The sequence below is a fragment of the Triturus cristatus genome, chromosome 11 (genome assembly GCF_964204655.1).
Source record: "Triturus cristatus chromosome 11, aTriCri1.1, whole genome shotgun sequence".
In the NCBI taxonomy this organism is placed as follows: domain Eukaryota; kingdom Metazoa; phylum Chordata; class Amphibia; order Caudata; family Salamandridae; genus Triturus; species Triturus cristatus.
The window spans coordinates 1,030,680,659-1,030,706,031 of record NC_140594.1 but is presented as its reverse complement, the minus strand read 5'-3'; positions in this window follow the sequence as shown (position 1 = coordinate 1,030,706,031).

Sequence of the window (25,373 nt, the reverse complement as noted above, 5' to 3'; positions counted from 1 at the left end):
GCTGTACCACGTAAGGTTTCATGTGGGGTCCCTCAGGGCTCCTCTCTTTCCCCACTACTGTTTAATCTGTACATAGCCCCCCTCATCTTTGCTCTTCAGCAAATGGAGGTCTCCTCATACAATTATGCTGACGACCTCCAGCTGATATTTTCCCTATCTCAATCCCCTGACTCCCTGTCCAACTTCCAATCCATTATGATTTTTATCAGGGACTGGATGAATTACAACCACCTGAAACTAAACCCAGATAAAACCGAACTGGTTTTGACTGGTGGTTGCACCAGTCCCTGGACCCCCCTTTTTTGGCCCCCCTCCTTTGGCCCCCCCTCCCCCGTCCCCCTCTTCCTCTGTCAAAACGCTTGGTATTAAACTCAATGACCAACTCACTCTGCACTCCCAGGTGAGCACAGTCGTGTCCTCTTCCTTTCTCTTACTCCGCACTATCCGTAAGGTTTCTCGTTTTTTTTCCTTCACTGCTCTAAAACTTATCGTACTAGCTATGGTCGTCTCTCGAGTAGACTACGGCAACGCCCTATTCTGCGGCATGCCAGCATATAATGTTTGACGACTACAACTAGTTCAGAACCAGGCAGCTCGGCTAGTCTACAACTTGGCCAAATCCCATCACGTCACCCCGCTGCTAAAATCCTTGCACTGGCTTCCTATCCGTGAGCGCTCCCTGTTTAAAATGGGCTGTATCACTTTTCAGGCCCAGTCAGGCTCCGCCCCTGCCTTTATCTCGTCTGAGATTAAAACCTAGGTCCCCGTCAGGGATCTCCGCTCATCTTCTCAACATCTGCTGATTGTTCCTCGCTTTCGGCGCAAAAAATGGGGAGGCTCAAAATTCTCCACTCTTGCCCCCACTTTTTGGAATTCCCTTCCGGCCCACCTCAGATCCTTCACACAATAGTCCCTTTTCCGAAAGGCACTGAAAACCTTTCTCTTTTTACAGGCTTTCCCAAAATAACTTCCCCCTATGTACCCTGGTCCTCCCCGCTCTCTGAGGCTCAGTGATCTACAGCGCCATGAAACTGCCAAGTGTACGCGCGCTTTAGAAATGATTTAAACTCAAACTCAAACAACGGTCCATATTCCGCATTCAAGGTACTCTACCTCCCGCTTCCCCACTCCCTGGGCACTTGACGTGACCAATTTAACGGCTCACAAATTCTCTCGCTCCGTTTTTTCCAGATATTTGAACGGCTTTCTAATGGCCATCTACCCGGATTCTGGCACACTATGAGCCAAATCATAAGGTTAGCCTTCATTAGCTCCTTATAACTTTCACGACGATGCTTCGCAACATAGTTGTTCACAACCCGTAATCACCACAACTAGATTGTTTTATCTCACAATCGCATCGCCTCCGTCGTCAATATACGTGACCGTTTCCCTCACAGCTGTTGCAACTCTTGCCGACCACGGTTAAATTAACACGCTACGACCACAAATTGACAACGTATAGTGATTATTGTTTAGTCCACTTCCGAAAAACGCCTCAGCATGATTTTGTCTTACTCCATTGCGTCGTCTGTCACTGCTCTTTATTCACTCAGGCACTTTCGCCCAGCCCGCTGCTATAAGTGTGATTTTCTGTTACTCACGCGCATAAGGCTCTTCACCTTGTTTGCTCACCGATGCATTATATGCACTTAATTGCCATTGCATGTGCTACTTTCCCTGTGTCCTTTTCCTTATTCTTATTCACAGACAATACATCTGTTCCTTACAACTTTTAATGTTGCTGACAAACTACCGTGCAATTAATGGTGGACATTATTATGTTTTCTTTTCTCCTCTTTTCCTGTTTTAAATCCCACAGGCGTCATATATTCAGGCAATAGTTTATTCTGTAGTCCTGAGGATGATCCCATTGCATTGGAGCTAGGGATCGAAACGTCGACTTTCCAAACAGTACCGCAATTTATCCATTGTGAAAATGTTATTGTGGCCACTGTTCCTTAGAGCTTACTTAAGTTTTCACTGTATTGTAAGCCACTACTTGCTCCCCATGTTTTTGCCTGTCATTTCTGTTCTCTTTTTCATTTTTCTTTTGTTAAAGCTCGGTACAGGATTGTGCCCTTAATTTATTTTCTTCTTGGTCTTTCATTCCTTGTTATTCCTTTTGAATTGTAAGAAATAAATGTTCCTTTGTCCGGCTGGACATTGGAAGTCTTTCCATAGGTCTCATTGAAGTCTATGTCGAAATGTCTTTATTATCTATCATTAAGCCAAGGACCTTTGTTCTTTAAAAATAAGTAATCACCCGAGGTCCAAAGCTCCCTGTTCGGGTCCCCTTGTTTTTTACACTGTGATGCTTTTCTTACCAGAATCAACGGCTTCAATGGTACTTCGTCCAGTGGTCATCTGGGTTTGAGTTGACTTTGGCAGATACAGCCTGAAACCTTGCCTGTCACAGGATTTCGACTTTCATTTCAGAGACAAAGGGAGAAGGTAAAATTGCTGAATGGGACAAACCCGCTTGGTGTATTTGACCTGCTCTTCATCATGATCGGCCTGAAATCGCTCCCAGGTCCTGGTCAACAGTGAACAGTGACTACTGATTGGAACTTTACTTTTACTTGCCGCTTTTTACCGTAATACATATCTCTAGTTACCCTTGCTTGATTTTTGTTGTTTTATAAATTGCTTGTGGGATTCTATGATATTGTGTGTTGACTTTACAACTGTTTATTACTGCTAACTACTTTTTACATTATCCTAACTTAATCTTGGCTGCTCTGTGCTGTAGCTGGCATAGGTTTTAAATATTCAAACTGTCAAGTTTGTGGTCTTATTCGTTGAAGTAGCCTCACATTCACCACAAATAATAACCCACTACCTTACAACAGGCCTCTGTCTAGATTGGTACAGGGTGCAAAAATGATGGGTTTGAATGCTTCTCAAAGTGACTGTCAGTGCTTAAAGTACTTGTGAGCATTCATCCCATCACCTTTTGTCTGACTGATGTTTACCAGCCATCCCAGAATCAGCTCTTTATCTATATATGCTTCTTTCCATGCATATTTATGGTTTTAATTATCTTGGGCATGTCTGTGCTGTAACAGTCCTTTTCATCTACCAACCTCTGACGTTGTGCAGCTAACTCTCCACTTGTTTCGTACCTTTCCAGCATAAAAACACACCTTACTTAAGCTTATTATTCTATCAATGCCCATGGAGGTGTTGGCATCGCCACACTCTTGCTGATTTTCATACATGATTATAACATTCAGTTGGAAGATGTGCCAATCTGGATAAGTGATTTATAAGTCCGTCTTGTACATTCAATTGTTGGTTGATTGTCAGATAAAAGAGCGGGGACCATACATACCTTTAGGAATCAGCACCAGCATGCAGTGCCCCATTCTGAGAGTGAGTGCATAAAAGAGCCCTTTAATCACACTGACCTGAAGGCAGTAGCGGCTGCTTGCTTTCTTAAATGGTGAGGCAAATGTTTAACACAGTGCACACACACTCAATATTTCAAACCTGTCTGTTGTTTCTTAAAAAACTGCTCTGGGGCCAAAGGCCGTTTGCTCCAGCTCCTTTCACGACCTCTTTCTGGCATTTCAGGGGATTAACTGCAGCACCTGTGACTCAGCTAATTGGCTGCCAAGACTGATGAGAAAATGAGAACATGTTACTAGAAGTGGTGAATCTCCAATCCTAATGCTGCTAATATTGCTCAACATGGGACCAGCGACAGGATTGGCTGGAGTGGGCTGCCTCGGCGCTCCCTGGGGCCCTGGGTGCCTGTGCCTGCTCTCCACCCAGCTGAGGTTTAATATGCGCATGTCAGACTGGCCGTTGCAAGACAGCCAGCCAAAGTGGCATGCACATTTTAAACTGGAGCAGCAATTACTACTGTTCCCTGCTGCCAACCAGCAGCAATGGCCCCTCCCAGCGCTGCCACTCGGCTCGGCTGAACTGAAAAATAAAATGGTAATGACATTTCTTCATTACCATTATATTTTTCATGCTTGCTGAAGTGTTGGGGGGGGGGAAGCTCTCCTCCTCTCCGATGGAGGAACCACTGCTGCCGGAAGGGTCAACAAGCTAATAATTTGAGCATTACTGACACTTCCAGTAGGGTTAAGCAACAAGGACTCTACCATTAATGCCAAAACTTTGAGAACAGGTAGTTTGCCTTCCGGAAATGACTACAGGCAATAACATGAAAACAGTCACCCTAGGGATGCAGCAGGGGCAGCGCACATGCTCCTGCAGCCCCTGTGGAGCAGGAGTGCCCCAAATCTTTAAGGGACCCCCAAACCTTCAGGAGACCCCCTACTCAGCCTAAGATCAATGAATATCCGTGAGATATGGGACACTAAGGGGCCCTAATTCACATTCTGCAGGGAGTCCCATCATTTTGCATTACGCCACTGCCATGCCGCATCAAAATCTCTAATGGCTGAGCGTTCCAGCCGCAGACTGCAAAAGGTCAATTTAATGGCTCCAGCCAGCCGTGCTACTTATGTGGGACATGCTACGAAATTAAATGTATCTAGGTGCCTTAGAGAAAACATTGAGGATTATAAATGGAAACATCAACCAATCACCCTTATGAAACCCTCATGCACTTAACAAGTAAGTTATAGATTGCCAAAGGAAATGTAACAGCATTACCATACAGACACCCTTTGTTAAAATGCATTGACAAAGCCAATTACAGAAAATACAAGTGAGGCCTGTGAGAAAAATGAATTCGCCAGCCTTTGAAGGACATGCAAATCTGAATGCCATTGCTTCTTTAAAATATGTTTTTTTTTACAATTACAAGTCTAAATACTGAGATAAACCATGCTTGTATATTGTTTAGAGGAAAGCTTAGGGAGCCCTCTACTGAGGCAAGTTAAGACACTATATTCAGTTTAAGGGCAGCAGTGGATTGCCTCAGGTTCATTACTTTCAAGGTAATTCCAACAAGGTTGGAAGAAGGGGATAATGCTCACAGCAGATTTCCTCCTCATTCAGCATGTATGATTTACTCTGCACACTTTATTTGAAAGATGTTAGAAATTGGGTTGTTGGTTGACTGGAGTTTGAGCCTTGGTCAAGCAGCAACTGCAATCTTAGTCAGGGTAAGAGGCAGGCAAACCCTAAATTAACCTGTGCTCACCCTCAGGTAGCTTAGCACAGAGCAGTCAGGCTGAACTTTAGAGGCTGTGTGTAAACATTTATCTAACACTTGAAACAGTAAATCAGTGAAAACACCCCAGAAAAAGATTCCACACCTGGTTAGATAAATAACTATGATTTTAATAAATAAGACAAGACCAAAATGACAAAAATCCAATTAGTATAATTGGAGATAATTGAATTTCAAGGCAAAATAGTGGCAAAAAGCACTATTGGGGATATCTGATCGCACCGGACCGAGACAAAGTCACAAGTTCAGTCCGACCATGATGGAGCTCTGGCTGGCTACAGGGACCGAGTTAGCCCCACTGAACAAAGTATCTTAAATCCTGGTTTGGGAGCGCTGTGTGGATTCGAGTTGAAGATGCATTGCACAGCAGAGCTAATGCGCCAGTTCCGAGATGCAACAAGGCTGCGTTGTGAGGTCCTGATGCGTAGACATCAAGGAACATGTCAACAGGGGCTTGCGATGAGAAGTCCGGTGTTGAGGATGTGAGGCTCAGCAGAGGCGATGCACCGATTACGATGAGTGGTAAAGCTGTGATGCGGAGTTTCAGAGTCATTATTGAGGCTGCCATTGACGAGGGATGCGAGGATCTTGAGTCTTTGAGTCTTTGTGACGGGTGCAGCAGGGGCAATTCATTGATTCTGCTCAGGGATGTGCTGCTCAGTCGAGGAGATGCATTGGTTCTGCTCAGTGTTGCATCACCAAGCAAAGAAGATGATTCGGTTCTACTGGCAGGAACATTAGGTCTACTTCCAAGGGTCAAGGACTGGGGTGGCACCACTTTGCAGGTAGACTCACAGATGAAGCAGCCGGTGCAGGAGTTGGAAGCCTGTTATGTCCCTGAGGCTTCAGGTCAGGAGGCCAGCCGGCTAGCCAATGGTGTCACTTTGGAGTCAAGTGATGCAGGTCCAGTCCTTCTCACCCAGGCAAGAGAGCAGCAGGCAGGAGATCAGCACAGCAAAGAAGCAGTCTTTCAACAGCACAGCAGCCCTTCCTCCTGGCAGTGTATCCTCAGGTCCAGCAGTGTACTGAAGTGGTGGTGTCAGAAGTTCCGGTACTTATACCCAGTGGTGCATTTGAAGTGAAGAAGACTTCAAAGACATGCATTTGAAGTGCACAGAGGTTCTCCCTTCCTGTGTGTGACCAGGACACAGCCTATTCAAAAGTAAGTGAGGCTATGCCCAGCTCCTCTCTCCCATCCTGCCAGCATGGCCCATCAAGTCACAGTTAAGCTCCCATTGTATGTGGCTGTCTAGAAGGAATACAAAAAGCCCAACTGCCATCTGCACCCAGTCATGTCATCAGAGACAGGTTACAGGTACCAAATGGCTAAAGCAAGACAATGTCAACTTTCTAAAAGTGGCATTTTCAGAACTGCAATTTAAAATCCAACTTCACCATAAGTTTGGATTTTAAATTGTGATCCCAGAGAGACAAACTTTAATTAGTTATATCTTCCCATTTGGGAATTACTCTTATAAAGTGCAATAAGGAATGTTATCCTGTAGGAGATATGGGCCTTGCAACAATGAACAACGAATGTAAGAGTTTTTTACTACCGGGACATGTAAAACTTAAAAGCACATGTTCTGCCTTTTAGATGCTAGCCTTCTGGGTTGTCCAGGGTCTGCCTTATAGGTGACTTTTATGTATAAAAAGGGAAAGTTCGGGCCTGGCAAAAAGTTATGTTTTCAACTCAAAATGGCAGTGTAAACTGCACACACAGGATCTGCAATGGCAGGCCTGAGACATGGTTAAAGGGCTACTTAAGTGGTTGGCACAATCAGTGCTGCAGGCCCACTAGTAACATATAAGGTACAGGCCCTGGGTACAGGGAGCATTGCTTTACCAGGGACATATAAGTAAATTAAATATGTCAATTGGGGATTAACCAATATTGTCATGTTTAGGGGAGAGAGCGCAAGCACTTTAATACTGTTAGTGGCGGCAAAGTGTACAGAGTTTTAATACCAGCAAAAACAAGGTCAGAAAAGTGGAGGAGGAAGGCAAAATGTTGGGTGGAAGACCACCCTAAGGCTGTCAGGTCAAACTATAGACAATCTTTAATTTGTTCCAGATTAGTACATTTGGCACATGGCAGTGGACTGGCAACCTTTCCGTAGTGTTGTATGCAAATATTGTGCAGTACAGAGAGAAGGCTAGTAGCTACATCTGTCACAGGGCTCGCTATCTCTCTCTCTTTGAAATCATTCATTTGAACTCAGATGAATGCATGAATTCAGTTGTTTCTTACATCCGAAAAACACAATGGTTCTCTGGTTCACATGCAGAGATTTCTAAATGTTTCCACGACAAATAGAAAACTAGTTGATGTTGCTCTGTTAGTAGAGAAATGATTCACAATTGGCATCTGTGTACATTTGTACCTAACAAATATTTGACCCTCGAGACGCCAAGCTTGCTTTCTTTGATAAAGTGTTGACATACACATTCTCTTGTGACTTACATATGTACTGACACTCCCACAGTAGGACAAATTTATGCTTGTGCAAACTAGTATGAATCTTCGGTCTCCACCCTGCACTCTCTGGGAACACCGGGTGTTGTAATTTGTCAGAGATACACAAGTTATGCTGTTTGGCAAATGATCATAATTATGAGAATTGATTAAGGTGATACCGAGGCAGGACTCTAAAATGTATAACAATAATCAGTCAGTGTACTAACATCAACCAGAACACAAGCCCCTATAAAAACACACAAGAAGGAAACTGATGGGTAGTTTTCTCACTTTGAAGGAGAAGAAGAAAGGGAAGGAAGGTACACACACATTCTTTAGTACACATTAACTAAGAGTCTGGATAGAACTAAACATAGCAATACCACCATTCTTACATGCAGGGTTAAATCCATGTATTTCTAAATCACTTCTGAAAAGCACGAGTCCTTCGTGTCTGGTTCTCTTGTCTAGTAGCAATGTCGGTGAGACAACGTTTTCATTCTCCTAGCACTGCAGGTTGAGAATATTGCAGGTGGTGACTTCTACTGATACAATTAGTGATGGCTACTGAACCAGATTATTCACAAGTTATGTAAAGCTTTAATAAAATAAAGCTTCTGTTTAATCATTTGTTTGGCTTGATTTGGTTAGAATAAAATAACACAATCCAGATCATCTAAGAAGACGCCCCCTGACTGCCTAGCCAATACGGTTCTAGTCAAGTTAATAAACTGCACCTACAGTGTTTTTTAGATGGTTACTATGGATGGCATTCCTCAAATTCCATTGTATTACCTATACATTGCCTATCTGCCAGAACATTGATGACTAATGCTGGGATTAGCTTTTGTGACAAGTATCCCTCTTGGTGTAGTAGTCCTGTCTCTGGGTCTCACATTGACAGAACACCTTCCAAAGTCACCTGTACAGCTTCTTCCTCCATTAGGAAGCATCATGATGGGCTGGGGTGATGGAGAACTGTGGCTGACACAAATTGTTCCTTGAGGGTTTGAAAAGCCTGCTTGGACTCAGGGGTTCAATTAAACTAGATCACTTTCATGAAAAGACTAGTAATAGAGGCTGCTTTGAAGGAATCATGTGATATGAATAATCAACAATTATTAGTAAATTAAATGAGGCTTTGCTCTTCTTTCATTGAGATGAGTGCTTACCAACAGAGTATGGCCTCAGACGTTTTTCAGTCCATGAGGAAACTAGATGGGGTATTATTGAACCTCAGACACATGACCATGGAGGCATGGAACATACACTGCTTGAAGTTGTTGTATATGGTCACCAATCGAGCAGGAGTACATCAAGATGGCATCAATATAGACCATCATTCAAACGTCCATGAAATCCCAAAGAACATTGTTTTTAAAAATAAACAGAATAATGAAATGCAGCAGACGTATTACAGAGCTTGAAAGGCATAACCTGGTACTCAAGTAGTCCGTTTTTGTGCAATATATGGTCTTTGACTCTCCCCTTTCTGAACTCTGGCAAAGTCCATGCAGATTCAGTTTAGTTTAAACAGTTGTATCTTTGACCTGATGAAGTGAAACTGCGATCAAAGGGATAGAACACCATTTTTTATAATGTGGTTTTGTTGACTGTGGAGTACTCAATGCTGTTTCTGAGTTCTCTCCCTTTTTTGGCACAAGGACAATCTGGGATTGGGTATAAGTCTCTGAAAGCCATATAAAACCTGTGGTGAGGTTTTCCTCAAAATATAACTTTGGGAGTTCATTTTCTTTTTCTGTAAGTGCAAAAATTCTGCCTCATAGTATTTTAGCTCATGGTTATAGTTTTGTGTGACCTGCAGTGCTTTGAGCTAGACAAAATTGTGAGTCTTGCAACAGCGGTGTTTAGGGATCGTGTGGTGAAATCTGTTAAGATTTCTGCAGTTTCACAGCGAACAAAGCCATGACCTTGTACCATTTAGCCATTGCTTTGATGAGTGAACAGACCTTTTTTATTTTTGTCTGAAAGGTTTAATGCTGCACATGTATTTTATTATTCATCAACATGATAAGCATGTTCGATGCACTTCATCAACAAGTGTGAACCAGCGTAAGAGGATAAAGATAAACAGCAATCCATACTTTGTCATGAGATCCTTTCCTTTCTTTACTACTTCAAACCTCACCCAGAAATCCCACTCCTTTACAAATCAAAGTTTTAATGTGGTTGATTTTCACTGTAGCACTTTTATATGAAGTGCTTTGAAAACATCAATAAGTTAGAACAGTAAGATAATTAAAAGATGGCAAAGAAAGATACAAAAAAGAGTCAAAGAGAGGGCTGTGGTGAAAAGTACAACACATCCATGTACCAGTTAAAAAAGTAAGTATAAATGTATTAGAATAACAGTCACATGTTCCTTAGATCACCTATAAATGCAGGAGTGAACCACCATCAACAGATGGCAAAACCACCTGTGCCAACCCTGTTCCCACAGTTGACAGGTCCTCCTGTAGATATGGATGACCATCATTAGGGCAAAAATCCAAAACAGAAGTGATGATCTACTCCATCCAGGTCAGGGTCTGGTAGATAAGGCAGATTCCAGCACCTGGAAAAGTGTTAAGATGGAACCCTCAGAAGTTAAATAACCCCATTCCTAATTAATCCCTTTTACAAATACAAAACCTCTCTCTCTTTCTCTCGCTCTCTCCCTCATCCCATGCCTCCCTTTGCCACTCTGGTGAATCACCTTTGCTCATATGTAAATTGGATAAATATGGCTGCGTCCTTCACGGCACCTACCGTCAGACAGACAACAACTCCTAAATCATGAGTGCCTATACTTTCGTCTTTCCCAGCTTTCAAATTTTACACCACCATCCAAGTGCAGCTCTAACCCAACCACGATACTGCAGCAGATTTCTGTGAAGGAGCATACTTCTGATATCTTCCTATCTCATCACTGTCAACCTGAGAATGTGAGTGGAGCACCATACTGCAAGAGTTTACCCTCTCTTTGCTGCTACCCTGTTAACATAGCCGGTCTTCCTACCCAGCCACCAGAGATATCCCTGCCATCCCCAAAATCCATTGTAACTCGGTTGGCAACTGACCTGATAGAGGGGAAGCTCCACATAACACTCTACACTGCGCATACCCAACCACCCAAGCATCAAGAGAACAGGTTGGCTCAACAACATTCCCAAAGTCTGATGCCATGTTGATCACCTTTGTGTTCCCTCATCTGTGAGATCTCCTCCAAGACAGCATCCATCACCAAAACGGATTTGGAGACAGTATCTGCATATTCATTCACATACATTATAAGTGAATACTGATCAACTAACTGCAAATGTACCACTCAGGAAAGTAGAAACTATAGTGCATGACTACATGTTTTGACTAACATTGTTCTATCTAAACAATACAGTCCTTAATACACGTTTCTCCTGTACATGCCCTGGTTTCTAAACTTTACATACATATACATGAAGGCATATGTTACAAGAAAGAGGCTAGGATGGTACCAACCGCCAATTTGTAGATCAAACTTTGTCCTGATGTCCTTTGCCACTATGTGCTGGACACCTGGGATAAACCAAGACACAGCAACCTGTACAACACAAATTCTGTGAGGCATCAATGGCTCATGGTTGAGTACTCTGCTTTACCCATTCAGGAGTAGCTCCTGTTCAGAATCCATATTACCCAGATGTTCCATTAATTGTTACTCAGACAACTGCATATCGTTGAGTTACAGAAATGTCGTAAAAGAAATATTGTGATACAAAAATATCATGATGCAGATATATTGCTGTTACTGTTGTCAAAAATATCATTGTTGTTAATATCGTTTTCAATAATATCAATAACATAGCCGTAAAAAAATATTGTTTTTAATTATCTTTATGTTTTTTGGTTCATATGCTGATTTTAGGTGTTCTTATTGTTTGTATGATTGTTAAAAATATTTTTACATATAGTTTGTAATTTTCAGTGATTTATCATTTGTAAGTAATTGCTAATATTAATTTATAGTTTTGTTGTAGATTGATGGGTTGATGGGTTTATAGGCTTAGATGGTGGGAAGTTAATTAACTATAATTAATTAACGATTAATTATTAATTTATTATTAATTATTTAATTGTTTATTATTTATGCAAATTGTGTAAGTTATATATTAGGTGTGGGCTGCTGGGTTTGTGGGAGTATAGGGTGGGAAGGTAATTAAGTAATAATTAATAAACAAGTGATTATTCATTTGTTCTCAATTATTTGATTATTAATTATGTAAATTGTATAATAATTATATTTCTTAGATATATATTAGGTGTGGGGTGTTGGGTTTCTAACAACATAGGATGGGAATTTAATTAACTAATAATTATTTAACAATGAATTATTAATGTATTCATATTATGCAATTGATTATTAGGTTACTTGTGTTAGTCTAATTTATTTTTGTGATATTTTAAGTGTTGGCTGCGAGGCTTGGAGGGTATAGTGTGGGGAGTTAAGTAATAAATAAATACAATATTTTTAATTGATAAATATTTATTTAATTGTTTGATAATCAAGTAAATAGTTTTTTACATATATATATATGCTTTTTTACTTTTGTTAATTAATAATGCTCATATTAAGAGTTTTATATTTGTTGTAAATTAATAGGGTTATTCAAATATGATATGTGTTTGAAGTGAAGTACTTTCCCTACTGTTGCAGAGACTGGAGTGGTAATAGTAAATTTAATCCCCTCCGAATTCCAACATTTTTCCTACTGTAGCACAGATTGGAGTGGGAGTATTCAATTTGACCCCGCCTTCGTCTAATGCTTTCCCTACTGTTGCACAGAAACCATCGCAGAAACCAGTAGCAGAGTGGAAAAGGTCACTAGAAATGAATTACTACACCCGATATAGAAATGAGGAAGAGACTGAAACCATGACATTTATTTGATGCACTTACCATAGTGCTGCCTGGTGCTTAACATGTCAGTTCAGTGGCAATTTTAACTTGAGGCACCTATTGAGCAAGTTTATATTATATTGAAAATGTCTATCTATGTTGTGTTTTACTGAAACATAGGGGTCTATTACGATGGTGGCCGGAAATGGGACCGCCCGCTATGTGTGTGGCGGTCTCGCATGTGCCATTAGGATGCACCCGCGTGGTGGGCGCATTTCCACATTTTTTGCATTGCGGCGGGCGGTGCTGTCAGCAGCACCCACCGCAATACAAAAAAGGCATTTGTGCATTTGCATGCACAACGTGGCATGCACCGTGCGGTACCTGCCACGTCATCCATGCAAATGCAGGAGTGCGCCCCCACCCCTCAACATCCTGGGGGCCCGCAACGGGCACCCAACTGAGGAATCCGCATGCCTTTCCGTGGAGGCGTGGCTGTTTCCCGCTCACATTGTAATATGGATGGCGGTGTCTAGAAGACACCGCCACCATATTCAACCCTTTTTCGCCCGGTCGACTCGTCGACTGGGCAGAAAAGCAGCGGACGGTCTTCCCGTCCGCCGCGGTACCCCCGCCATGTTAATATGGTGGGGGTGAAATGGGAGGCGGGCGGGGGATGATGTCGTGCAGATCGCCACCGCCATGCGGGCGGTGGCGATCCGCCCGACATCATAATAGACCCCAGATTATTTGGGAGTCTGGGCTCTCTTACCTAAGATACCCGGTGTAGATTGAACAGTTGTACTAACATCTCTACTGTTGAATGAATTTACATTACAGTTCAGAGGCAACTCTAATTTGTGGCACATTCCGAAGTTTATACTTATTGATAAAATGACTGTCAATGTGTGAATCCGTATTACATTTTTCAGGAGTGCGGGCTCTTTTATTTTATTATATTTAAGAAGTTCGGAGAAGATCGAAATCTCTACTCTTGAATCTTCACATAACAGTTGTGTGATTTATCGCTCTTTGATAAATATATTTTTTAGTCACTCTCAAGTTTACCAGTGAAGTTGGCATTGTATATTATGACTTTTTAATACCGTTACAAAATGGCCACCACAGTTATCTAATTTGTATGCACTTTACATGGGTGAAGTCCTTCTTTTATTTTCTAAAGGAAGTGGATAAAATCACGAGTGATGAATTTGTGTACTAGTAGCGTGAGCAAGGTGTAAGCCAAAACACGTAGCTTTTCTGCCATTAAAACTTTATTTAGCATGTTGGAGTGTCCGAGAACTTTCTGTGAACAAGCGGAGGACTTGAAAAAAAAAAAAAATATATATATATATATATATATATATATATATATATATATATATATATATATATATATATAATTACCTAATGGTGGTCGCCAGTAGGTACTTATATTTAGGACCTTGTTTCCATAGGAAAAGCTTTTTTGATTTACCAATATCTTTGGCGCCGGTTGATGAATCTTCGCGAAATTTTCAAAACTAATGGGGCGCTCCGGTCGGCTCCTGTCTTGAAAGTTTCGGGGTGATTTGTCTAGCCGGGGCCTAGAAAAAGGGGGCCCCAAAACACGTTTTCTCCATGTTCATTTCCACAGGAAACTTTAGTTGCGGCAACAGCTTGAACTGCTCAACGGAATTACACCAAATTTGGCAGAGAGGTAGATCTTGGTCCAAAGTGCATTCTTTACTTTAAATGGTGTAAATCTGTTCAGTAGTTCCTGAGAAATTGAAAAATAAACAAATATCGATATCTGGTGACCGCGGTGGATCCGAGAACCCTCCCGACCACGAGCTTCATTCTGATTGGCTGCAAACACTCCAAACCAAGAAATGTTGGAAGCCATCTTGTGACTCGATGAATCGAGTCACAAGCAAAAGGGTAAAAAAACAATTAAAAAAGAAGATAAAGGGGCAGGGTAGAAACACTCTGATCCCCTAGGCCTGCTCAAGGGTTCCCACTGGGACCCCGAGGTCCAAAAAAAGCATTTTTTTTAACAATCAGCAGGATTTGCATTGGATTCGCGAATCCAGCTAAAAAAAAAAAAACGAAGCGCTGGATCCCGTGCTTTGTTTTGTAGAATCCCTCGGGTAGGCCATGTCCCGGGGACAATGTTATTAATATTTGTTGGGGCCGTGTAGGCCCCCGCAGCCCCTGGGACTGCCATTTCCCCGGGGGCATGATTTATTATGTGCGGGGGGCATGCACCACCCCGCAGCCCCGGGGACTACCACCTCCCTGGGGCATTTTTAAATTTTGAGTGGGGGGGCCTTGCGGGCCCCTTCAAGCCCCGGGGGCCGCCACCTCCCTGGGGTGTCGATGCATAAATGCGGGGGGAGCTGCGCCCTCCTGCAGCCGCTCCCTGGGACAACATAAATTAAAAGAAAGTGGAGCCCCCCCACATTGCCCCGGGGACCACCACCTCCCCAGGGCACTAATTATGCTAATGCGGGGGTCTGTTGCAGCCCCTCAGCCCTGGGAACCACCACCTCCCTGGGGCTATGTAAATGTTGGTATGGGGGCAGCGTGGTCCCCCTCCTGGAGCTCTAGATGGCCCTGGCGACCGCCACCCCCCAGGACCGACTCTAGCAATGTCCCGGGGTGCCTACCCCCGGGACACTGCAGTTTGTAATGACAGGGCAGGAGCACGGTTCCTGCCCTGTCATTGCAAACACTGCTTTGCTTCGTGGAAGCGAGAGCAGGAAACCTGCTCTCGCTTCCACGAAGCAAAGCAGCTTGCTTTTGGATAAGGGGAGCTGCATGTCAACAGCTCCCCTTGTCAAAAAGCAATGCCGTCTCCCGCAGGAGGGGGGGAGCTGGCAGGGACCATGGGAGAATTGGGGCTCCCCCCGCAGTCCCCAACGTGTGGGCCGGCCCTGGAGGATGGGGTCCCCGGGGCCAGAAGTGAACCGGGAAGGGGGGCAGTCGGCCTCTTCCCTGTGAATTTTCAAAAGAATGATTTTTTTAACAGAAGGCGGGCCCCGGGGGATGAGGTCTCTGGGGCCATAATTGGCCTCAGGCGAGGGGCTACGCAGCCCCATCTAAAATTAAAAATAAAGGCTGGCCAGGCCCCTGGGTATGGGGTCCCCAGGGCCAGAAGTGGCCCAGGGTAGGGGAAAAAAAAATCGAGGCCAGGCCCCAGGGGATGGGGTCCCGGGGTCTGAAATCGTCCTCTGGAGAGGGCCTTGCGGCCCCCTTCCCTTTAAATTGTTTTTTTTTAAATGGGTCAGGCCCTGGGAGGTGGGGTTCTCACGGACCGCAAAATATTAAGATAATGGTGGCCACACAACCCCCTTCTAACAAAAAAAAAGAAAAGCCGGCATGTTACTGAAGGCCCTGCCCCCTCCCTGCACCACTCTGTAAACACGCCTCCTGGTGCGTTATAAGTTGGGGGATATATCTCCTTGAATCCTGAGGGTTCTGTGGGCCAACTAGCCCACCAGGTACCTCCAGTAAGCCCCACACAGTGGGATTGCTGAGCGGTGGACTGAGGCCATGCCTCTTTTTACACCACTCTGCAAACACGCCTCTTGGTGCATTGCTGGTGGGGCGAAGAGGTCCTCTTGTGTTCTGAGGACCTCAGGACTAAAGTGAACTTCATACCCCAGGCAGCAGTGTGCCAGGAGGCGCATTTGCAGAGTGGACCACTCTTAGGAATACAGCTGTGTGGGGCTTACTGGAGGTACCTGTTATATATTATATGTTCAAGAATACAGTCCTCTATCATAATGGCTATAGGTTAACTTGATTGCTACTCTAAATGTCAAACCTGGTCAATGTTAAGTACTTAAGAAAATTAATGTATGTTTATGTGTAAACGTGTATATATATATAGAAATTGCTTTGTTAATTTAACTCTGTTAACTTAGCTTATTCACAAGGCCTGTGCAATTTTCTGTTACCCATGTGAAACAGTAGACAGTGGCAGCTCCTCCGCTAAGGCAGAGGAGCGTCGCCCTGCTGGTTTAAGAGCAGTGCAGCAGAAAAATAAAATGATAATAACCTGGTTATTATCATTTTATTTTTAACTACGGGCTGGGTTAGGGTGGGTGGGCTGGGGTTATGGAGGATAAGTGGTTTTCCCACTCTAAGTACGCATAATTGCTTGGCCGGCCCTCTTGGGCTGGCCAAACAGTCCTGCACGCTTTGCATCTTCTTGACCAGGCTTGCTTTACACAGCCTGGTGAAGAACATGCAAAGCCTCCCAGTCCCAATCTGAGTGCCAAACCACAGTACTCAGACCAATCACAATGCTGCATTGCAGCACTGTGATTGGCTTAGGGGAGGGAGCCTGTGTGCTTCCTGGTTCCTTCTGCTATGGAAGCAGAGGAGAAGGTGGTTGAAGGGACCGAAGGGGAGAGACTGACGGGCAGCAAAAGGTAAGTGGATTTTTTTTGTCTACCGCTCCCCCCCGCCCGGCCAACCGTCCTCTGCCAGCTGCCACTGGCAGCAGATGATGTGATTTCCACTAACACAGCCTTTTTGCAGGTTCTCACCAACTGTTACTTCCAACTGATACATTTTCCATATTTGGGATGGACACATGGCTAGGAAACTAGCCTTGGACATAGGCACACAAGAATGTGCCATTGTGCCAATGTGCCATTGTGGTTTACCCTGGACATGAGGCTGAAATGTCATTCCCATGCTTTGCGTGGGACATTTCCTTGATGTTACTGATTTGTACCACGTTAAATGTAAACCTACCTATGGATATCGAATGATGGTGGTGTGACAAGTCGGTGTCGCTTTTGAACCGACGAACAACACCATATCGACTTGCTTGGATGTCTTTGGAACCCTTGGTGATTCCCTTGCTGAACTCTTGCAAACTATTACCAGAATCCTTTGCCAAACTTCCTTGCCCTGCCTGAAGCCATTATAACCTAACTGGATAACACAAGGTAAGCCACAGTTCCTGGGTAGCATACAGTACATGCAACAGTGTGGTCCTACTGGCAAATGCTTAAAAAGCAAATACAATTAATTCATGTAGTGCAATAGTGGTGAGAGAAAGCAAAAAATATCCTTTTAGGCAATTGCCAGTAGGACCACCCTGTTGCCTTTACTGATGGCAGGACTCATATTCCCTTTGCTGTCAGAGGAGCTGGGAAAAGTGACAAAAGCTCCAGGAATGGCCCTAGGCTTTCAAAATTAGCCTTCAGGGGTTGCAGCCAACAGGGGATATGCACGCTGGGATAAAAGGCCTGTCTGGCCCTGTGTTGAGAGGCACAGACAAGTGATCCTCCTCTCATGTTTTTTGTGTTTTCTTTGTTACAGATCCTTTGTTCTTTTTGATTAGCGGAGGTCTCAGCTTTTCTTGTAACTTCTGTGTGATGTGTTATTATGTTCAACTTTAAAACCTCTAAGTATATGAACTGATTTAGCGTATTCCATAAAGTCCTGGACTTTCAGTATCCTCAATAGCCTTCCTTCCCTAGTGCACTAACCTTGATTTTATATTTTTTCAGGTTTTTTCCTTGCTAAAAGTTGGTCTCGGAGTGTGATTGCAGCAGGAATATGGCCACGAAATCCCCTTTAAATCTGGATCATCCTTGAAGCACCTCTGAGGCAGTTTGCAGGTGCTGGGAAGTAATCCACCGGAACCACTGAACAAGCCTCTTCTCATGTACACAGAGTGAAGCCAAGCGCTGGATCAGTCTTTGGGGGCCATTTAAATAGGGCTGCATGCAAAATGGTTGCGAAGTCACATGACCGCTTGAGATCTTGTTCAAAATCTTGCAAGAGCTTGGACACAGCGTGGTTTCAGCAAGACAAGGGCTCAAAGCTACGCATGTTTCCCATATATATATATACAGGGGCCTCGTTCTTCAAGTTGGCCTGGGTCACACTGGTTCGTGCTTCGGCCTGTTTTTGCTTTCGTCCAAGGATTTGGAATGACCTGGTGCCCGCCGCTCAGCACAGGTGACACAAAGGCGGCTGCAATGCGGTCTGTGACTTCACGGAGGGTGGAGTGCACTGCCATATCTACCCCTGCCCGGTGAAAATTCTTTGCTGAGGGGCTGGAACATTTGGGGACCGGAGGAAGCTCTTGGGTACTAAATCACAGGATATAGACTCTCGATCACGTCGCTAATTGCCCTGCACTCCGTTGGACCACTTGGTAATGTCCAGTGCAACACTTACAAGCGAATGGAATTCTGGGACTCGTAGTTTCCATCAACAGCGAGTGGTGAGCCAATATTCAAAGAAGGGGGCAGGGTGGACTCCGACCAATGGGGGAATCAGCAGGACATTGAAAAGCGAGTGGTCAAGTTGCCTGAACACTTCTTGCCATCTGAAGAAGGCTGTCTAGGCCGAAATGCATTATGCCGCATTACCACTAAAAGGGCTTCTACGTCTCCCCTGTGTGTGACCGATGTGGAGTGATATATATATATATATTCACTGAAAAAACCATAGGTTTCACACACGTTATAGTTAGGAATCAGCATTTAAAAAACCTTGCAAATTCACTTAAAAAACCATAGGTTTCACACATGTTATAGTTAGGTGGATATTTCACTCGTAAAAAACCAATGAAATTCCCCCGTTATAGTAAGTTCAGATAACTATAACTCATGCCCGCAATCCACTGCTCATGACGTCACATATTACATCACTCATGACATGGTCAGTTGCATCACTCATGACTCATGACATCACTGATGAAATCATCCTTGTGATAGAGTGGCGGTCGCGCGAGTTATAGTTATCTGAACTAACTATAACGGGGGAATTTCATTGGTTTTTACGAGTGAAATATCCACCTAACTATAACATGTGTGAAACCTATGGTTTTTTAAGTGAATTTGCAAGGTTTTTTAAATGCTAATTCCTAACCATAACGTGTGTGAAACTTATGGTTTTTTCAGTGAATTTGTACGTTTTTTTAAATGCTAATTTATTTATGTATTATTATTTTTTTATATATTTATTTTACAATAAACTACGTATTAAAAATTTTTTTTTGGGGGGGGGGGTTTCACCGTGCGCGCACGGTGCGTGCACCCCCGCGATTTGAAAAAAAAAATTAAAAAAAAAAAAAATTCTGCCTTCGGGGTCCTTCAGGGACCCCCTGACAAATGCTAGAGGGTCAGGAACTCTCTACCCTGCCCCCTTTTCATGTTCGCCACCTTCCTTTTTCACTCTCGCACTGAAAACAAACAAAATGGCGGCCGACACTTCCTGATTTTGACCGATTCGAACGTTGATTAACATGTAACCACCAATCAGAATTACGCTCGCGCACGTTAGGGTGCTCGCACGGTGCGCGCTTATAGATATTTATATGCTTTTAAATGCTATTTTCTCAGGAACTACTGAACAGATTGACACCAGACCTGCAAAAGGCACTTCCCTGACCTGAGGACTACCTCTCTGCCAAATTTCAAGTAATTCTGTTCAGCCGTTCGGGCTGTACCTTCGACTAAAGGTCCTATGGAAAAATGCATGGGGAAAACGCATTTTGGGACCCCCCTTTTTTCTCGGCCCCCGCTTGACGAATCACCCTGAGACTTTCAGGGTAGGAGCTGAACGGAGCGGCCCATTAGTTTTGAAAATTTCGCGAGGGTTCGTCAACCGGCGCCAAAGTTATTCAACATAGAATTTTCAGATTTCCTATGGAAACTCGGTCCTAACTATAACTATCTACTGGCGACCGCCAGTAGATAACATATATATATATATATATATACATATATATATATATATATATATATATATATATATATATATATATATATGCTGCTTGCTTCTGTTCAAATAAAGGTTGTTCCTTACCTGCAGTGGGCTGCGGCCTCGAGCTTTCGGAGCAACTTTTGGTGGAATATATATATATATATATATATCCAACAAAGAAGGTTGCCCCACTGAAAAGACTCCATCAGGCAGGTAAGTGTTTCTCTCTTTATTAGGTTGTAACTTGCAAGCAGGCAGCAGCGGGAAAGTTGCAGCCGTATTCAGGCCAGACGCGTTTCAGGAAGCTCCGTTCCCTTTCTCAATGGCTCGGTTGCTAAAATGGAAGAGAGGGTTCTCCGAGCACTTTTCACTTCCAAAAACCCGCCCCAGTGGGCGTGGCCATAAGCAATGGCTTGTGGTTCCTGTAGTGCCAGAGGTAATGAGTCTCTTGTGAGTCCATCTTCCAAACAGCAGTTGATAAATTAAAACACCCCAGTGGGTTGGTGCAAAGTCTCGCTAGGCTGCCTGCCCCGCTTTGCAGTAGAACCTGGAAAACTGCCTCCCATCATCGCGCTGACACCACCTAGCGCCAACACGGGGCCCGCTGACAAGCGGTGGGCTTCTTTTCGCGGCCGGGCTAGCCGCTAAACATCCAACAAAGAAGGTTGCCCCACTGAAAAGACTCCATCAGGCAGGTAAGTGTTTCTCTCTTTATTAGGTTGTAACTTGCAAGCAGGCAGCAGCGGGAAAGTTGCAGCCGTATTCAGGCCAGACGCGTTTCAGGAAGCTCCGTTCCCTTTCTCAATGGCTCGGTTGCTAAAATGGAAGAGAGGGTTCTCCGAGCACTTTTCACTTCCAAAAACCCGCCCCAGTGGGCGTGGCCATAAGCAATGGCTTGTGGTTCCTGTAGTGCCAGAGGTAATGAGTCTCTTGTGAGTCCATCTTCCAAACAGCAGTTGATAAATTAAAACACCCCAGTGGGTTGGTGCAAAGTCTCGCTAGGCTGCCTGCCCCGCTTTGCAGTAGAACCTGGAAAACTGCCTCCCATCATCGCGCTGACACCACCTAGCGCCAACACGGGGCCCGCTGACAAGCGGTGGGCTTCTTTTCGCGGCCGGGCTAGCCGCTAAACATCCAACAAAGAAGGTTGCCCCACTGAAAAGACTCCATCAGGCAGGTAAGTGTTTCTCTCTTTATTAGGTTGTAACTTGCAAGCAGGCAGCAGCGGGAAAGTTGCAGCCGTATTCAGGCCAGACGCGTTTCAGGAAGCTCCGTTCCCTTTCTCAATGGCTCGGTTGCTAAAATGGAAGAGAGGGTTCTCCGAGCACTTTTCACTTCCAAAAACCCGCCCCAGTGGGCGTGGCCATAAGCAATGGCTTGTGGTTCCTGTAGTGCCAGAGGTAATGAGTCTCTTGTGAGTCCATCTTCCAAACAGCAGTTGATAAATTAAAACACCCCAGTGGGTTGGTGCAAAGTCTCGCTAGGCTGCCTGCCCCGCTTTGCAGTAGAACCTGGAAAACTGCCTCCCATCATCGCGCTGACACCACCTAGCGCCAACACGGGGCCCGCTGACAAGCGGTGGGCTTCTTTTCGCGGCCGGGCTAGCCGCTAAACATCCAACAAAGAAGGTTGCCCCACTGAAAAGACTCCATCAGGCAGGTAAGTGTTTCTCTCTTTATTAGGTTGTAACTTGCAAGCAGGCAGCAGCGGGAAAGTTGCAGCCGTATTCAGGCCAGACGCGTTTCAGGAAGCTCCGTTCCCTTTCTCAATGGCTCGGTTGCTAAAATGGAAGAGATATATATATATATATTATCTACTGGCGGTCGCCAGTAGATAGTTATAGTTAGGACCACGTTTCCATAGGAAATCCGCAACATTCTATTTGGAATAACTTTGGCGCCGGTCGACGAATCCTCGCAAAATTTTCAAAATAGGTGGGGCGCTACACTCCGCTCCTACCCTGAAAGTCTCGGGCGGATTCGTCAAGCGGGGGCTGAGAAAAAAGGGGGGTCCCAAAACGCGTTTTTCCCATGCATTTTTCCATAGGACCTTTAGACACAGCTACAGCCCGAACGGCTGAACAGAGTTACTTGAAATTTGGCAGAGAGGTAGTCATCAGGTCAAGGAAGTGCCTTTTGTAGGTCTGTGTAAATCTTTTCAGTAGTTCATGTGAAAATAGCATTAAAATCAATATATATATCTGAGCCAGCTTACGGTGCGCTTACCGTGCGCTTACGGTAAGCTTACCGTACGCGTACGGTCACGTGCGCGAGCGCGATTCTGATTGGCTGTTAGATCTTAGTAAACATTCGAATCGGTCGAAACCAGGAAGTGTCGGCCGCCATTTTCTCTCTCGCTCTCTGAGGGGAGTGGAGGAAAAACAAAGTCCGACAACAGTAAAAGCGGCTTGATAGACAGCTCCCAACCACCCAGTCATTGTTATGGTGTCCCCAAAGAACCCAAAAGGCAAAAAATGTAAATTTTTTTATTTTCGAAAAATCGCCGAGTACGCTTACCGTACGCGTACGATAAAAACAAATAAAAAAAAAACAATATCCAAGTTTTCCTCACCCCGTGTGCCAAAGGCGCCCGAAGGGCTCCTTTTGTGCATGGCATAACAGTTTGTAAATTTGTTTTTTTAAAGACAATCTGTAGATAACCATTATCAACGATGTGCCTAATACGGCCTCCGTGTGCGGACGGTGCGCGAAGCGCATCGTGCGTACATGGCCAATTTAGCGTAACGTGGGCACACGGTGCGCGTAGCGCACTGCGTGCCCACCGTGCGTGCACGGCACTAACTGCGTAAAGTGGGCGCGCGGTGCGCGAAGCGCACCGCGTGCTCAATGTGCGCGCACGGTGCGCGCACGGAACGAACTGTGTAAAGTGGGCGCGCACGCCACGAACGGCGTAAAGTAACTTAGCATTTAAAAAACCGTACAAATTCACTGAAAAAACCATAGGTTTCACACACGTTATAGTTAGGAATTAGCATTTAAAAAACCTTGCAAATTCACTGAAAAAACCATAGGTTTCACACAAGTTATAGTTAGCGGACATTTTACTGATAAAAAACCATTGAAATTCCACGTGATAGTTAGTGCAGGCAACTATAACTCACGCGACCGCAATCCTCTGCAGATGACATATGTGTCTTTATGAAAAAAAAATATTTGTAATATATGTATAGCTAAAATTTAATGGAAGAAGACATGGGCAAATAAGTGTCTAAATACAGTATTAGCATCAGCAGAGGATTGCGGTCGCGTGAGTTATAGTTGCCTGCACTAACTATAACGTGGAATTTGAATGGTTTTTTATCAGTAAAATGTCCGCTAACTATAACTTGTGTGAAACCTATGGTTTTTTCAGTGAATATATATATATATATATATCCATATGCAAGCACACCACAATTGAGGCGCCACACACGGTATGTTGGTTCACCTTTTTAATTGGCAGGATGGCAGGGAAATAACAGCACCACCTTGTCAGCAAAGTTCATGGCCATACGCGTTTCAGGTTAGTCACCCTTGTTCACTGGCATCCGGTGGGGAGAAAGCAGCAACAGTTCTTTCGCCGCATTCGCAGCTATTTGAAGTAAGTCCGCCCCAATGGGCGTGTCTCAAAATTGCATTGTGGTCTTTGTTGTTCTTGATCCATAGTGGTTTGCCGCTGTAGCCCCAAGTAGCTTTAAACCTATAGTAGGTTACTGTCCCAGGTAGGGCTGAGTCCCCGCCTTTGTAGATCCCACCAACATGGTCACACCGTTCCTCTGTAGCTCGTTGTACTCAACGCGCTGGAGCCGCACATCTGCAGCGGGGCGTCTCGCGATCCGGAGCCGACCGCTATATATCCATATGCAAGCACACCACAATTGAGGCGCCACACACGGTATGTTGGTTCACCTTTTTAATTGGCAGGATGGCAGGGAAATAACAGCACCACCTTGTCAGCAAAGTTCATGGCCATACGCGTTTCAGGTTAGTCACCCTTGTTCACTGGCATCCGGTGGGGAGAAAGCAGCAACAGTTCTTTCGCCGCATTCGCAGCTATTTGAAGTAAGTCCGCCCCAATGGGCGTGTCTCAAAATTGCATTGTGGTCTTTGTTGTTCTTGATCCATAGTGGTTTGCCGCTGTAGCCCCAAGTAGCTTTAAACCTATAGTAGGTTACTGTCCCAGGTAGGGCTGAGTCCCCGCCTTTGTAGATCCCACCAACATGGTCACACCGTTCCTCTGTAGCTCGTTGTACTCAACGCGCTGGAGCCGCACATCTGCAGCGGGGCGTCTCGCGATCCGGAGCCGACCGCTATATATCCATATGCAAGCACACCACAATTGAGGCGCCACACACGGTATGTTGGTTCACCTTTTTAATTGGCAGGATGGCAGGGAAATAACAGCACCACCTTGTCAGCAAAGTTCATGGCCATACGCGTTTCAGGTTAGTCACCCTTGTTCACTGGCATCCGGTGGGGAGAAAGCAGCAACAGTTCTTTCGCCGCATTCGCAGCTATTTGAAGTAAGTCCGCCCCAATGGGCGTGTCTCAAAATTGCATTGTGGTCTTTGTTGTTCTTGATCCATAGTGGTTTGCCGCTGTAGCCCCAAGTAGCTTTAAACCTATAGTAGGTTACTGTCCCAGGTAGGGCTGAGTCCCCGCCTTTGTAGATCCCACCAACATGGTCACACCGTTCCTCTGTAGCTCGTTGTACTCAACGCGCTGGAGCCGCACATCTGCAGCGGGGCGTCTCGCGATCCGGAGCCGACCGCTATATATCCATATGCAAGCACACCACAATTGAGGCGCCACACACGGTATGTTGGTTCACCTTTTTAATTGGCAGGATGGCAGGGAAATAACAGCACCACCTTGTCAGCAAAGTTCATGGCCATACGCGTTTCAGGTTAGTCACCCTTGTTCACTGGCATCCGGTGGGGAGAAAGCAGCAACAGTTCTTTCGCCGCATTCGCAGCTATTTGAAGTAAGTCCGCCCCAATGGGCGTGTCTCAAAATTGCATTGTGGTCTTTGTTGTTCTTGATCCATAGTGGTTTGCCGCTGTAGCCCCAAGTAGCTTTAAACCTATAGTAGGTTACTGTCCCAGGTAGGGCTGAGTCCCCGCCTTTGTAGATCCCACCAACATGGTCACACCGTTCCTCTGTAGC